Here is a 16,991-nt window from a genome sequence, read left to right as displayed (position 1 = left end):
ATCCGTCCTGCAGTACTCGGGGGTGTCTGCCATCCGTCCTGCAGTACTCGGGGGTGTCTGCCATTCGTCCTGCAATACTCGGGGGTGTCTGCCGTCCGTCCTGCAGTACTCGGGGGTGTCTGCCATTCGTCCTGCAATACTCGGAGGTGTCTGCCGTCCGTCCTGCAGTACTCGGGGGTGTCTGCCATCCGTCCTGCAGTACTCGGGGGTGTCTGCCATCCGTCCTGCAGTACTCGGGGGTGTCTGCCGTCCGTCCTGCAGTACTAGGGGGTGTCTGCCATCCGTCCTGCAGTATTCGGAGGTGTCTGCCATTCGTCCTGCAGTACTCGGGGGTGTCTGCCATCTGTCCTGCAGTACTCGGGGGTGTCTGCCATCTGTCCTGCAGTACTCGGAGGTGTCTGCCATCCGTCCAAGCAGTAGTCGGGGGTGTCTGCCATCCGTCCAAGCAGTAGTCGGGGGTGTCTGCCATCCGTCCAAGCAGTAGTCGGGGGTGTCTGCCATCCGTCCAAGCAGTAGTCGGGGGTGTCTGCCACCCGTCCAAGCAGTAGTCGGGGGTGTCTGCCATCCGTCCAAGCAGTAGTCGGGGGTGTTTGCCATCCGTCCAAGCAGTAGTCAGGGATGTCTGCCATCTGCCCTGCAGTACTCGGGGGTGTCTGCCATCCGTGCTGCAGTACTTGGGGGTGTCTGCCATCCACCCTGCAGTACTCAGAGGTGTCTGAGGACATCAGAACTGCTATTATTAGCAACACAAGACTTTCAAAGGGTATGAGGCCATCTTCAAAGACCTTGGTATCTGAGTTTCAACAGTGCGCAATGTTATTAAGAAGTTTGCCAAGCATGGAACCTTCTAGAAGCTCCCTGGGCATGGGGGAAAGAGGAAAATTGACAAGAGATATCTTCCAAGATTGTTGTGAATGGTGGAAAACATGCCATGTCAAACATCCAAAGACCTGAAAGCCAACATGGAATAGTCGGGGGTCATGGTTTCAACAAGTACGACACCGCACACTAAACCAAGCAGAGCTTTATGGGCAAAAGCCAAGGAAGAAACCATTGCTGAAGAAAAGATATAAAAAGGAAAGTCTGATCTTCGCCAAAGAGTACCTTGACAAACCACAACCCTTCTGGGAAAATGTTCTGTGGACAGATGAAACAAAAGAGCTTTTTGGAAATGCAAAGCAACAGTTTGTCAACAGATGGCGCAATGAAGCTTATAAGGAAAATAACACCTTACCAACAGTTAAGCATGATGGAGGATCCATAATGATGTGGGGTTGCTTTGCTGCGTCTGGTACTGGAGGCCTTGACCGTATCATAGGAATCATGAAATCTGAGAATTTTCAAGAGAGAGATTTTAGAGCGAAATGCCCTACCCAGCGTAAGAAAACTTGGTATGAGTCAAAGGTCATGGCTCCTCCAGCAAGACAATGACCCAAAACACACATCCAAAAGTACACAGGAATGATTGAAAAAGAAAAAATGGACTATTTTAAAATGGCCAGCAATGAGTTCTGACCTTAATCTCATTGAAAATCTTTGGGGTGAACTGAAATCTGCCATTGGGAAAAAGAACCCTGCAAACATTCAAGAGCTTGAACAAACTGCAAAGGAAGAGTGGGAGAAAACTCCAGCTGAGAAGAGCAAGAAGCTTATAGATGGCTACAAGAAACGTCTGGAGGCTGTCAGCAATGCCAAAGGGTGTGCAACCAATTAATTAGGGGGGCATTTATTGCAGCACATGCTGTTTATTCTGTTTCTTCTTTGAAAAATTGCAACATGGAAGTTAAAAAACAATGTTTTATTGTTGTATTACTGTGGACCACTAATTAAAAAATCCTGAGGATATAACTTTGGTACATTTCCATTAATTTCTGAAGATATTGTGACAGTATCCTACCTGTCCTATAAATTTGTAGGCCATTGGCCCGGTAGAAGCATGTGTGATAGAATTAGTTAGGGACCCTCTAAAGAAAGGTAGCCTTGTTGTGGCTGTAGGGCACACACATATAGGACAATAAGGGGATGATTAAATCACACATCACATCTCAAACAAAAGATGCAGTTTGAAAATATTTGCTGATATTTCATTTTTTTAAATTGTACAATTTTCAAAAAAAAAAATTTCAATCACATAATGTGAATTTCATCATGGAAACTCACATTGTGGCCACCAGCTGCCTGTGTCCACTCCTGACAAAGTCTGGGCTTCTGATGATACATGGGTTGGTGTCCTGGGTGATCTCCTCCCAGACCTGGATCAGGACAACACTGGCTCCTGGACGGTCTGTGGAGCTACATGGCAGCATCGGATGCACTGATACAAAATGTCCCAGAGGTTCTCAGTTAGTCTGGGGAACGTGGCATTATTGGCTTCATCATACAGGGGCTGCCTACATTCTCCGGCCACGTGAGGTCGGGCATTGTCCTGCACCAGGAGTAATCCAGGGCCCCTGCACCAGAGTAATGGCTCAGAGGAGTCCATCCCAACATCAGTCAGGGTACGTACTGTTGGCATCACGTGGAGAATTGTACAACGCTCCAAAAATATGCGTCTCTGGATTCTTTCACATCTGTTACATGTGTTCAGTGTGAACGTGTTCTCATCTGGTAGGAGGTTGGGAACCATTGGTGGACCTGCCAATTCTCAGTTCACCGGTGATCCCAATCGAGCTGCTCGCTGCTTGGCTGTGAGCACAGGTCCAACATAGACTCTATTTCAGACAGTTTGGAGGGACAGATTCTCACCAGGAGCCACTGGAGGTCATTTGTACGGCCATGGCTTTGCTACTTTTGATTCTCCTCGCACAAAGAAGCGGATACTGGTCCTGCTGGTGGGATTATGGCTTTCTACAGCCCTGTCCAGCTCCTCTTATGTAACCATCGGTGTCCTGGGATCTGGTCCATGATCTGGAGGCTGTGCTGGGAAACACAGCAAAACGTCTTGTGGCTCCACGTATAGAAGTGTCATCCTGGAGCTGCTGGACGACATGTGCCACCTGAATCGCTGCTTGTGCCACCTCAGGCTACCGGCAGTGACAAATACACAATCTAAATGCAAAACTGGAGAGGAGTCGATCAGGAAGGATCCGGAGAGAGGAAGTGTCTGTGGCCACCGCCGGCACTCTTTCCTTTTGGGGTTTGTCGTGCCGTTTCTCTCCGGTGCTCCTGCTGGCACTTGTATCATCACTAAAACCGGTGACACTGACTCCCAATCACTTCTGTTTCCCGACTGCAAAGATTGATAAGTCTCAGCTGTCCGTGACTTGTGTTTGTTCTATGATGTCTCAGTGCGAACAAAATTTTTTTCAGCGATGTACAGTATATCATAATAATGTGTCTATGTATCTACATGTAAGAAGACATAGATCAGCCCAGCGCACCGCAGGGACACAGCTTTACTCTGCACAAAGCAAACAGAATAGTGAGTGCAGCTCTGGAGTATAATACAGGATGTAAGTCCGGATCAGTAATGTAATGTATGTACACAATGACTGCACCAGCAAAATAGTGAGTGCAGCTCTGGAGTATAATACAGGATGTAACTCAGGATCAGTACAGAATCAGTAATGTAATGTATGTAAACAGTGACTGCATCAGCAGAATAGTGAGTGCAGCTCCGGAGTATAATAAAGGATGTAACTTAGGATCAGTACAGGATAAGTAATGTAATGTATGTACACAGTGAATCGACCAGCAGAATAGTGAGTGCAGCTCTGATCAGCTGCTGCTCAGTGTGCTGATTACGGGTGTGGTGGCTGCAGATCCTGCTGTGAGCTCCTGATCTCTCTGAGAACCAACACCTCTCCACCTGGGGATCTGCTCTCTCTCCTACCCAGGGAGGGAGTGGGTTTCCTGGGATGAATGATGGAGCCAAGTCCCAGGCTTCTGCTTCCCGAACCAGGCCGGCGGGGGGCAGAAGAAACCAGCTAGCGGCCTGCATATCGGAGGACTCGGGGGTGAGACGCTCCACCAGGAGTCACAGCAATGTGGCTCCTACTCCCCCCGGGACTGTGGAGACTCCCAGAAGCCGCAAGGCTTCCAACATGGAGGTAAAGCCTGACAGCGGCGTGCAAGATGGCGCTCCTTCCGAAGGAAAGCTGAGTGCTCACGGAGGTGAGACCGACCTCCCTGAGGGGGGTTGGGGGCTGCAGGGACCCTGGGAGTCTGTGTCCACCTATGCCTCCCGGGTCATGATCCACCTCCATGAGTATGAAGATGCGAGTAAGCTCATCAGGAGGCTTCGGGAGGAGCTGCGCTGCACAAGTGCAAAAGCTGCGGGGGCCTCCAAACAGAGGAAGGCTAAACTCCAGGCCAAGGTAAAGCGGCTGACCAGTGAGATTCATCTGCTGGAACTTAGGAAAACCACCATCAGAGAGCAGAGTGGTCCGTTTAAGGAAAAACTAGTAAATGAAGACTGCTTCATAGAAATGGCTGATAACAGAGAGCAGAGGCAGATGGGGCTGCAGCCTGAGAGCCAGGTGGATGATGAGAGTGATGATGGCCAGCAGGAAGCCCCACTTGGCAGCCTGCAAAGTTGCCCGCAGGCCACGTGCAGCGAGCTCCCTGCAGGACAGTCGACAATGACATCCGGTCGCAGTTCTGCCGGCTCTGGGGAGGACAGTGACAGCAACGGCCAGGGAAGGGCACTAATGGCGGAAATCAAGTTCCTGGAGTCCCCAGTGTGCCTCCAAAACTTCCATCTTGGTGATGATCTACCAGAAGAGGCACCTGGGGGCCACAAAAAGGCAAAGAAGACCAAGCCAAAGCTGCAGGAATCGGTAAGCTATGTCTATGCCCCCCTCCCTGTACCCCCTGAGTCGGTGGCAGGCTCAGCTCGCTGTATAAGCCCCGTTGCCCAGCCCAGCCCGGGTTCTGCTGTGGATCCGGTGCAAAGGCGCGGGGAGATTGCACAGCGCGGTAGTGAGGCGCAGAGCTCCGTCTCTGCTTGTAGTAGCGGGGGATTCAGCAGGAGGTGCATCAGTCGAGAGGCTGGACAGTGAGGGCGGCCCGGCGGCGGGCGTTCCGTCAGGCCACGATGCTGTGGTGCGCTCCTCAGTGGGAGGGGGGAGCGGCCCGGTGTCGGGGGCAGCTTCAGTAGCCTCGGCGCCTCTGAATGCTGTTGCCGCTGATCACTTAGTTGAGAAGCGGCGGCAGTGTGAGGGGGCTGTCGGGGCTGAGCGTTCCAGTCCTCCCACCAAAGTGCTATTCTGTGTTGGCGCCGCTGTTCAGGAAGATCCTGATGCTAAAGATCAGCGGAGCCTCACAGCGGCTAAAGATCAGCGGCGCATCTCTACAAATGCAAAACAGCGGAAATTACCGACTGATGATGTGGAGGGCACACATAAGACCGTGGGTGAGGTCGCCTCCAGTTCTATGGAGGTGACTGAGCCCCTTCTGCCTGATGTGGAGGTCAAAATGTCATCCACCATTGTCACTGGTCCAGCAGGAATGAATGTGGTGGTGGGTGTGAATGAGGCCAATTCATTGTCTAGTGGTGTGGTTGCCGGTTTGGTGGAGGGTGAGATGGAGGTAGGTAATAGTGATGCTGTTAGGGCTGATGTAGTCACTGGTCCGGTTGCCTCCCCCGGGGGCGGCAACGCCTGTCCAGAGTTATGCCAGTGTCACCTCCGGGGCAAATAGGGCATCCTCCTCGTTTCCGGGCTTTGGGGACGGCATGTTGCAATGGCGCCTTCTGGAGCCTCTAAAGAAGGGGGAGAGATCACTAATGGTAGAGGGTAGAGAGGTTGATCTATCCTTCTGGATAGAGAGGCATGGCCTCGGGGCCTTCTGAGAGCAAAAAGGGGGGGGAATACAGTGTGGTCCCTCCCAACAGCCGGGCCAGGCAGTGTGCGTAGGAATGTGGTCCGTCTTCGGTGGAGGGGCAGTGATGCATGTCCTCCAAGGTCTAAAGTTGTGGAGCTCTTGCTGAGGATGGGCTTCAAGGCGATTGACATCTACGCCTTGATACATCCCTATTCCACGCCTGAGTTTGATGTCAGCTTTGTTCGGCCGGAGGGGCTTGAGCTCTTCTGGACGAATTATGAGTTGGCAAAAAATGAGCCCGGCTGGCGAGACTTTGCTGTTCAGGCAGTGTCTTGCCAAAACCAAATCAAGAAAGTGACCGTGATGACTCGTAACGAGTCACTTTCTTGTTATGACATCATGACGTGGCTTGGTCGGTATGGAGAGGTGGTGGAGATGCCAAAAAAAAAACGCGACGAGTTTGGTATCTGGTCAGGGGCCTGGACGTTTATGGTAAAACTTAAGCGTTCAGGTGGTACGGTTGCCCACATTCCATCATCTGCCTTCCTGGGTAGGGATCGTATCCTGGTCTTCTACCAGGGGCAACCGAAGCTCTGTCACAGGTGCGGCGACCCCACACACTTCAGTGCAAACTGCACTGTGCAGAAATGTGCATTGTGTGGGGGTGTCGGCCATCTTGCTGCCTCTTGTGTGGAGATTAGGTGCCACCTGTGTGGTGAGTTAGGTCACCCATTCAGCCGTTGTCCTCGCTCCTTCGCTAATGCAGTCAAGACCCCGGTGGGAGAAAGCCGTGAGGCCGATTCTGCTGGGGAGGGGACTAGCAGGGGTGGGGGAGCTGAGGGGCCAGGGAAGAAAAGCAATAAAAAGATGCCTGCCCAGCTGAGGTGTCTAGACAAGCGCAGTCAGGAGAGGGAGCGGGGCGAGCCCCAGACTACCGGGGCAACCCCTGTCCTGGATGCCAGTTTTGCTGCTGAGGCCCCGAGGGATGATGAGTTGGATGAGGTCAGGAGGATCCACAGGGAGGAAACCGCCTCTGCCTCAGAATCCTCTCATTATAAAAGTATGGATGAGGATAATAAGCGGTGGCTAGAGAACAAGCGTAAGCTTGGCACCAAAAAGAAGAAAAAGAAGGGAGATAAAACATCTTCTCCCGCTCTGACCAAGGTACCTAAGGAAGGTAAAACTGACTCCCCTCTGGTTGGTCTTTCTAACCGATTCCAAGCCCTTGATAACATTTCTTCCTCTGAGGAGGAGGCCGAGGGTGAGGTTCCTGCTTCGGCGGAGCTTACAGGGGGCGCAGAGTCTCCTTCTCCTGGGGATGCAAGGTCCTTGGGGAGAGGGACTGGCCCAGAGTCCGGAGACGAGGACGAGAAAAGAAGGAAAAATGTGGGAATGGACACCTCTGTGTCATTAAAGAGGGGGAAGGATTCCTCCTCTGAGGCAGAGGGTAAGGGGAGTGGGAAGAAGAAAGCCATCCAATTTAATCACCAATGATGGCGGTACCCACTCCGCTGACGCTGTCGTCCATTAATGTCGCCAGCATTAAGTCAAATATGGCTAGATTTGCGGCCTTCGATTTTCTCAGCCGGGTTGAAGCTGACATTTTCTTTTTGCAAGAGACCAGGCTGCCAAATATGGCAGAGGTGTTTATAGCTAAGAGGGAGTGGAGACTCGGGCCCTCCTATTGGTCTCTAGCGGCCGAGCCGTATAGCGGAGTGGCGGTCCTTTTTACCGCACCGGTAGAATGCCGACGGGTTATTGAGTTAGAAATGGGGAGGTGCCTGATATTAGATGTCCTCATGAAGGGACAAGAGCTCTGGCTCATTAACATCTATGGTCCCCAATCTAAGTGGGACCGGAAGTGTCTCTTTATGAGGATCAAGCCCTACCTTTTTACGAGTCGGCAGGTCGTCTTTGGAGGGGACTTCAACACTGTCACGAGGCCCCGGGATAGAGGAGGTTCCAGAGACAAGCTGACTTATGATAGCGTCGCCCTTAATAGTATAGCTAGTGAGGCTCGCCTGGTGGATGTCCACATCCGGCACACCCCAGGCCACGAGGGGTTCACCTATCATAGAGGTAACTGTAGGTCCAGGATAGACAGGTATATTTAAAGGAGGAAGCCGTCTCTTCAGCAGTATCTGTTGTTGAGGTGGGGTTCTCCGATCACTGTTTGATTTTGTTTTCCCTGAATGTTACAGAGACCCCCCAGATGGGAAGAGGCTTTCGGAGGCTCAATTCGTCTCTCTTGGAAGAAGAGGAGATAAGACAGTCCTTTGAGAATTTTCTTCAGAGCCAGGTACCCTTAATGGATCTTTGTAGTATTAAGTCAGAGTGTTGGGAGATGTTCAAGAAAAGGGTGGCGAGATTCTTCCGCCTGCTCTCGAGCCTCAGGAGCCTGGACAGGTATCGCCTGTATCAGGGCCTGAGGAGGAAACTCGAGCATCTTGTCTCAACTGGAGGTAGCTGCGAGGAGATCTCCAGAGTGAAATCTTTGCTAATGAGGTGTCAGTATGATAGACACGCATCTTTGGTTTTTGAGAGGGATTACGGGAAGTACCGCTCGCCCGACCCTTACAGAAACTGCAAGAAGTCAGTGAATAGTAAAGTTGTTACAGGACTGGTTGACACTGCGGGTTCCCTGAAAAGATCCAGATCAGGGATCCTGGAGGTCGTCAGATCCTTCTACTCGCACCTCTTGGGGAAGAGGGATGTGGATTGGGATGAGATGTCGGCTTTTCTGGCTGAAGCCGCCCCCGAACCAGGGGTAGACCCCTCTCTTGGCGTTTTGACAGAGATGATCAGGGAAGAGGAAGTTAAGTTGGCGATTGAAGGGCTTGCCCTAAAGAAATCTCCCGGTCCGGATGGCTTAACATCTGAATTCTATAAGACCTTTAAGTACGCCTTGGTTCCCCTCTTGACTGAGGTATTCAATGAGTGTCTTTCCTCGGGCACTCTGCCAAAGTCAATGAGGAGGTCTGCCCTGATCATCTTGTCAAAAGGTAAGGACCCATCTTGCATTGAGAATTGGCATCCCATAGCGCTTCTCAATGCAGACAGAAAGGTTTTGGCAAAGGTGCTTTTTAATCAGCTGGTGAAATTTGCGCCCCTGCTCCTTTCGGGGGTCCAGCATTGCGCTGTTCCAGGCCGCAGTACAATTAGTGCTGTACTCTGTGTCCGAGAGGGGGAGGAGCAGGGTAGGGCTGGTCACTGGAAGGTGTACATGTAGTGATTGGACCAGGCAAAAGCGTTTGATCGGGTTAATCATGAGTACCTCTGGTCTGTCCTTCTGAGGTATGGCCTGCCGGGGGGGTTTGTTGATTGGCTTAAGACCTTGTACGCTGGGGCAGAGAGTTTCCCGCTTGTGAACGGTTGGATTGGCAGCTCTTTTGAGGTTGGGTGTGGTGTTCGCCAGGGTTGTCCCTTGAGCCCACTGCTGTACGTGTTTGCGGTTTACCCGCTTCTTAGGAGGGTGGAGCGTAGACCGTTGGCTGGGATCGGGATGGACCGGGCAGCACCGGAAGCCACGCTGAGAGTGGTGACGTATGCCGATGACGTCACCGTTTTTGTTTCCTCTGATGGGGAGGCAGAATGGCTGATGTCAGAGGTAAATCGCTACTCGGAGGCATCCGGGTCTAAGATCAACCGGGACAAGTATGAGAGTCTCTGGCTGGGAGGAGGAGATCCTGGTTTTGATCTCCCGGACACCCTTCCAGGACCCAAAGTCTCTGCAAAAGTTCTTGGCATCGAATTTGGCCAGGGGGATTACCCCAAACAAAATTGAGACAGCAGGCTAGAGATAGCCACTCAGAAGGTGAACCAATGGAAGAGTTGGTCCTTGACCCTAAGGGAATGGGTAAACCTGATCAAAACTTACCTGCTCCCTTTGCTGATCTATCTGGGCAGTGTGTGCATCTTGCTGGAGCCTCTCTGGACTCGGGTCTACAGTTTGTTCTTCCAACTGTTAAGGGGGAATAGACTGAACCTGGTCAAGAGGGAGGTTACTTACCATATGAGGAGACTAGGAGGGTTGGGTATGGTCAACCCTGTGGTATTCCTTGTGAATACCTTCATTAAGATCAATATTGCAAACCTCTGGAAAGAGAGGGCTCTTCCGTGGGTATTCTCCTGTAGGGGATGGTTTCAGCCTTTCTTCCAGGAATGGGAGACAGGAGGGCAAGTGAAGGATCTACGCACACCGCATGGACATCTCCCGGCTTACGCTACCCTGGTTCTGAAGGTAATTCGCCTGTGGGGTCTGGGAATGTGGGAGGTCAGGACTCTGCCAAGGAAGCTCCTTGACAAAAGGGTTCTGTTGACGCACTTTCGGAGGCCTCTGGCGCTCAGGGATTGCCCAAGTTGGGATCTTGGGTCTGCATCTTTTGAATTCTATCAGGATCCCCTCGAAGGTTTGGGACTTGGCTTGGCGCTGCTTCCATTGGAAACTGTGTGTGAGGGACAATCTGAAGTGTAGGAGCTCTGAGGACAGGAACTGTCCTCGGGAGCATTGTGGTACCATGCTTGAAAGCATGGACCACTTCTTGCTTCGTTGTCCCTTTAACACAGAGGTGTACAACAGGGTGGGCGCCTCCATTGGCTGGCCCCGGCTGGCCGGTCTTTCTTATGCGGAATGGGCCTATGGAGCATTCGGAGACCTGAGTGGTCGGGACCACTGCACCTTATTTCTAGTTAGCGCAGTGGTTAGGTATCACACGTGGAACGCACGGTGCTTAGTATCGACGCAACGGAAAATCCTCCCAGTGGACGATGTGTTTAGGACCATACTCGGTGACCTGGTGAAGGTGCGCTCTCTGGAGTATGAGAGACTGGGCACACAGAGGGCCGCTCTCCTCTGGAGGGGCTTTTCTTTTAGTGTGCCCTAGTCTGGTCATCTCCTCTCCTGGTGGTGGGCTGCTGCTGACACCATAGATTTTTGTTTTGGTTTGATCAGTAGACAGTGATGTAGGGCTGCAGGCGCCGAACTTGGGCTTTGTCAGTTGTGGTTATTGTATTGTTTGTTATTGTATTGTTTGTTTCTGTATATATTGTATATAAGGATATGGATTTGGGCGTAGGTGTTAGGTTGGGTGGTGGGAAAAGGGGGGAGGTGGGTTCATCTTGTGGGACACTGATTATTTGGGTGAAAAACGGGCACTGCCTGATCTGGCCTATGGACGTTGGACATGGACTGAGGCATGAGGCGCAGGACCAGCTCTCAGGTCAGTGCCGGGGAGGGACTGGTGGGCTCGAGTGTGGGGGGTTTTGTTTAGTCTTGTATATGTTTGTATAGTTAGTATTTATTTTATATTATTTATAACAACAACAAAAAAAATGTATAAGTATTTATTAGTTTGTATATATTTTTGTCGGCTATTGTTTATTTTACTTATTATATTGTTATTATTTGTTTGGTAACCGGACCAGATGTCATGGTGTAAGTCAGGGGCGGACACAGACTGTAGTGGGCCCCTGTGCAAGAAATTTTGGGGGGCCCCCCCTGCCCTTCATAAGGCAACAAAGTTATGTAAACATAACCCCCCATGTGCATCTCTCACCCCCCCATGTGCAGCTCTCATCCCACCCATGTGCAGCTCTCACCCCCCGTGCATCTCTCATCCCCCCATGTGCATCTCTCATCCCCCCATGTGCATCTCTCATCTCCCCCATGTGCATCTCTCACCCCCCCATGTGCATCTCTCACCCCCCCATGTGCATCTCTCACCCCCCCCATGTGCATCTCTCATCCCCCCCGTGCATCTCTGATTCCCCCCACTCCTAGTTAATTAATTGTATTTAAAAAAAATAAAACTTGTTATACTTACCCCCATGCAGTCCCTGCAGAATCCTGGCGCTCGTCCACGTCGCTGCCACCAGGTTCTCCTGACGTTCGGCCATGTGACGGCGCCACATACATAGCCATCAGGTTTTGTTTTGGCCAAAAGATTTTTAAAGCCGCCACCACGATAAGGTAGACTCTTCTGGGCGGGCCCTACTCTAACCTATTAAAATTTTCTTAAAATATCCAATACTCTTTTTAGATATATTTTTATTTAGTTTTCTTTAAGGGAATGTGTCATATACATTTTTTTTTAAATGACCAATAATACCACATACAGGGAATACCGCCACACCATGACCAGACCACATATTACCACAACATAGTGACCGAATAATACCACACAGAAGGGAGAAAAACTGCCACACCATGACCAGACCACATATTACCACTACATTACTAATATTACCACCACATTACTAATATTACCATAAGTGTCATTATACACGGAAGCTCTATCCATGGTATGTATAACGTACAGTACAGACCAAAAGTTTGGACACAACTTCTCATTTAAAGATTTTTCTGTATTTTCATGACTATGAAAATTGTACATTCACACTGAAGGCATCAAAACTATGAATTACCACATGTGGAATTATATACTTAACAAAAAAGTGTGAAACAACTGAAAATATGTCTTATATTCTAGGTTCTTCACAGTAGCCACCTTTTGCTTTGATGACTGCTTTGCACACTCTTGGCATTCTCTTGTTGAGCTTCAAGAGGTATTCACCGGAAATGGTCTTCCAACAATCTTGAAGGAGTTCCCAGAGATGCTTAGCACTTGTTGGCCCTTTTGCCTTCACTCTGCGGTCCAGCTCACCCTAAACCATCTCGATTGGGTTCAGGTCTGGTGACTGTAGAGGCCAAGTCATCTGGCGTAGCCCCCCATCACTCTCCTGCTTGGTCAAATAGCCCTTACACAGCCTGGAGGTGTGTTTGGGGTCATTGTCCTGTTGAAAAATAAATGATGGTCCAACTAAACGCAAACCGGATGGAATAGCATGCCGCTGCAAGATGCTGTGGTAGCCATGCTGGTTCAGTATGCCTTCAATTTTGAATAAATCCCCAACAGTGTCACCAGCAAAGCACCCCCACACCATCACACCTCCTCCTCCATGCTTCACGGTGGGAACCAGGCATTTAGAGTCCATCCATTCACCTTTTCTTTGGAAGCAAAGATCTCAAATTTGGACTCATCAGACCAAAGCACAGATTTCCACTGGTCTAATATTCATTACTTGTGTTCTTTAGCCCAAACAAGTCTCTTCTTCTTGTTGCCTGTCCTTAGCAGTGGTTTCCTAGCAGCTATTTTGCCATGAAGGCCTGCTGCACAAAGTCTCCTCTGAACAGTTGTTGTAGAGATGTGTCTGCTGCTAGAACTCTGTGTGGCATTGACCTGGTCTTTAATCTGAGCTGCTGTTAATCTGCGATTTCTGAGGCTGATGACTCAGATAAACTTATCCTCAGAAGCAGAGGGGACTCTTGGTCTTCCTTTCCTGGGGCGGTCCTCATGTGAGCCAGTTTCTTTGTAGCGCTTGATGGTTTTTGCAACTGCACTTGGGGACACTTTCAAAGTTTTCCCATTTTTTCCCACTGACTGACCTTCATTTCTTAAAGTAATGATGGCCACTCGTTTTTCTTTACTTAGCTGCTTTTTCCTTGGCATAATACAAATTCTAACTGTCTATTCAGTAGGACTATCAGCTGTGTATCCACCAGACTTCTGCACAACACAACTGATGGTCCCAACCCGATTTATAAGGCAAGAAATCACTCTTATTAAACCTGACAGGGCACACCTGTGAAGTGAAGACCATTTCCGGTGACTACCTCTTGAAGCTCATCAAGAGAATGCCAAGAGTGTGCAAAGCAGTCATCAAAGCAAAAGGAGGCTACTGTGAAGAACCTAGAATATAAGACATATTTTCAGATGTTTCACACTTTTTTATTAAGTATATAATTCCACATGTGGTAATTCATAGTTTTGATGCCTTCAGTGTGAATGTACAATTTTCATAGTCATGAAAATACAGAAAAATCTTTAAATGAGAAGGTGTGTCCAAACTTTTGGTCTGTACTGTAAGTGTCCAGGTAATCTAGTGATCACCAGTGAAATTATACACAGGAGCTCTGTATATAGTGTCAGTGTACAGGTAATACAGTGATCACCAGTGACATTATACACAGGAGCTCTGTATATAGTGTACAGGTAATACAGTGATCATCAGTGACATTATACACAGGAGCTCTGTATATAGTGTCAGTGTACAGGAAATACAGGGATCACCAGTGACATTATACACAGGAGCTCTGTATATAGTGTCAGTGTACAGGTAATACAGTGATCACCAGTGAAATTATACACAGGAGCTCTGTATATAGTGTCAGTGTACAGGTAATACAGTGATCACCAGTGACATTATACACAGGAGCTCTGTATATAGTGTCAGTGTACAGGTAATACAGTGATCACCAGTGACATTATACACAGGAGCTCTGTATATAGTGTCAGTGTACAGGTAATACAGTGATCACCAGTGACATTATACACAGTGTACATGTAATAGACTGACTCACCAGTGACGTCTCTAGGTGAAGTCCTTCATCTTCGCTTTTCTCCTTCATCCAGCACAGACCGCCATCACGTCTTCCAGCCAGGACTCGTCTCTGCATAAAATAACACAGTTATCTAGAGCACATTCCCCAACTTCTACATTACGCAGCTGAATACAGACGTGCATCCACCATCAATATATGGTTAGTTATTATGCAACCTACCATTCCAAATATAAATTGTAATCCACCACTGTGCCCCCATTAACTGTAAATAGGCACTTAATATATAATTTAATTAGAACCTCTACTCTTTCCGCCAATTTGTTACCAGTCACACTCCTGCATCCGCAACGCCCCCTACTCTATACTTCCTGCTCCCCGCATTCAATATTTACATGCACCCCCTGCCCCAATTCATTATATCATGTCCGTGCTCTCCCCACCCCATCATCATTTATCATTTACTCTCCCCCACCCCACATTCGTTATGTGCAGCTCATTATCCCCCTACTCCCAATTCCCCCATGTGCAGCTCTCAAACCCCCCCATGTGCAGCTCTCATCCCCCCCCATGTGCACATCTCTCACCCCCTCCCCCACATGTGCCCCTCTCTCATCCCCCTCCCCCACATGTGCCCCTCTCGTCCCCCTCCCCCACATGTGCCCCTCTCTCATCCCCCTCCACCACATGTGCACCTCTCTCATCCCCCTCCACCACATGTGCACCTCTCTCATCCCCCTCCACCACATGTGCACCTCTCTCATCCCCCCCCACATGTGCATCTCCCATCTCCCCCCCCCCACACATGTGCATCTCCCATCTCCCCCCCCACACATGTGCATCTCCCATCTCCCCCCCACCACATGTGCATCTCCCATCCCCCCACACATGTGCATCTCCCATCCCCCCCCCCACACATGTGCATCTCCCATCTCCCCCCACACACACATGTGCATCTCCCATCTCCCCCCCATACACATGTGCATCTCCCATCTCCCCCCCACACACACATGTGCATCTCCCATCCCCCCCCCACACACATGTGCATCTCCCATCTCCCCCCCCACACACACACACACGTGCATCTCCCATCTCCCCCCCACACACACATGTGCATCTCCCATCTCCCCCCACACACACACACACACACACACACACATGTGCATCTCCCATCTCTCCACTCCTAGTTAATTGTATTTAAAAAAAAATAAAACTTGTTATACTTACCCCCATGCGATCCCTGCAGAATCCTGGCGCTCGTCCAAATCACTGACAGCAGGTTCTCCTGACTTCCGGCCATGTGACGGCACCGTCACATGACCGGAAGTCAGGGGAATCATGAAGGCGCTGCTGCAACAGCGCAGCTCAGCGCTGAAATGTCCCGGACCCGGCGCATAGCATGGGGCCGGGGGCCCCATGAGGAGAGAGACGCACAAGAGGGGGGCCCCCGAGGGGGCCCCTACCGGCCGGGCCGCATACTGGAGTCAGGGCAGTCATGCCCTGATGGCGGCCCTGCTGGAGGCTGGAGGGGCCCCCTCTCCCTCGGGGCCCCCGTTCAATGAACCGGCTGCACGGGCGGTAGTTCCGCCCCTGGTGTAAGTAGTTATTATTCTGTATATATGTATAATATGTGTGTGAGGAGAGAGGGAGCGGCTGGACCAGTTTCATTATATTGTTTATTTTGTGGTTATTAATTTTGTTATGTTTTTCATTTTTATAATAAAAAGATCTACAGGAGGTAACTCAGCATCAGTAATGTATTGTATGTACACAGTGACTGCACCAGCAGAATAGTGAGTGCAGCACTGGAGTATAATACAGGAGGTAACTCAGGATCAGTAATGTAATGTATGTACACAGTGACTGCACCAGCAGAATAGTGAGTGCAGCACTGGAGTATAATACAGGAGGTAACTCAGGATCAGTAATGTAATGTATGTACACAGTGACTGCACCAGCAGAATAGTGAGTGCAGCTCTGGAGTATAATACAGGATGTAACTCAGGATCAGTACAGGGTCAGTAATGTATTGTATGTACACAGTGACTGCACCAGCAGAATAGTGAGTGCAGCTCTGGAGTATAATACAGGATGTAACTCAGGATCAGTAATGTCATGTATGTACACAGTGACTGCACCAGCAGAATAGTGAGTGCAGCTCTGGAGTATAATACAGGATGTAACTCAGGATCAGTAATGTCATGTATGTACACAGTGACTGCACCAGCAGAATAGTGAGTGCAGCTCTGGAGTATAATACAGGAGGTAACTCAGGATCAGTAATGTAATGTATGTACACAGTGACTGTACCAGCAGAATAGTGAGTGCAGCTCTGGAGTATAATACAGGATGTAACTCAGGATCAGTACAGGATCAGTAATGTAATGTATATGCACAGTGACTGCACCAGCAGAATAGTGAGTGCTGCTCTGGAGTATAATACAGGATGTAACTCAGGATCAGTAATGTAATGTATGTACACAGTGACTGCACCAGCAGAATAGTGAGTGCAGCTCTGGAGTATAATACAGGAGGTAACTCAGGATCAGTAATGTAATATATGTACACAGTGACTGCACCAGCAGAATAGTGAGTGCAGCTCTGGAGTATAATACAGGATGTAACTCAGGATCAGTAATGTAATGTATGTACACAGTGACTGCACCAGCAGAATAGTGAGTGCAGCTCTGGAGTATAATACAGGATGTAACTCAGGATCAGTAATGTAATGTATGTACACAGTGACTGCACCAGCAGAATAACGAGTGCAGCTCTGGAGTATAATACAGGATGTAACTCAGGATCAGTAATGGAATGTATGTACACAGTG

This window comes from Phyllobates terribilis, unplaced genomic scaffold (genome assembly GCF_046119375.1).
Source record: "Phyllobates terribilis strain yellow unplaced genomic scaffold, ASM4611937v1 Scaffold_1__5_contigs__length_1240528914, whole genome shotgun sequence".
Taxonomy (NCBI): Eukaryota; Metazoa; Chordata; class Amphibia; order Anura; family Dendrobatidae; genus Phyllobates; species Phyllobates terribilis.
Note: the sequence above shows the minus strand (reverse complement) of the source record.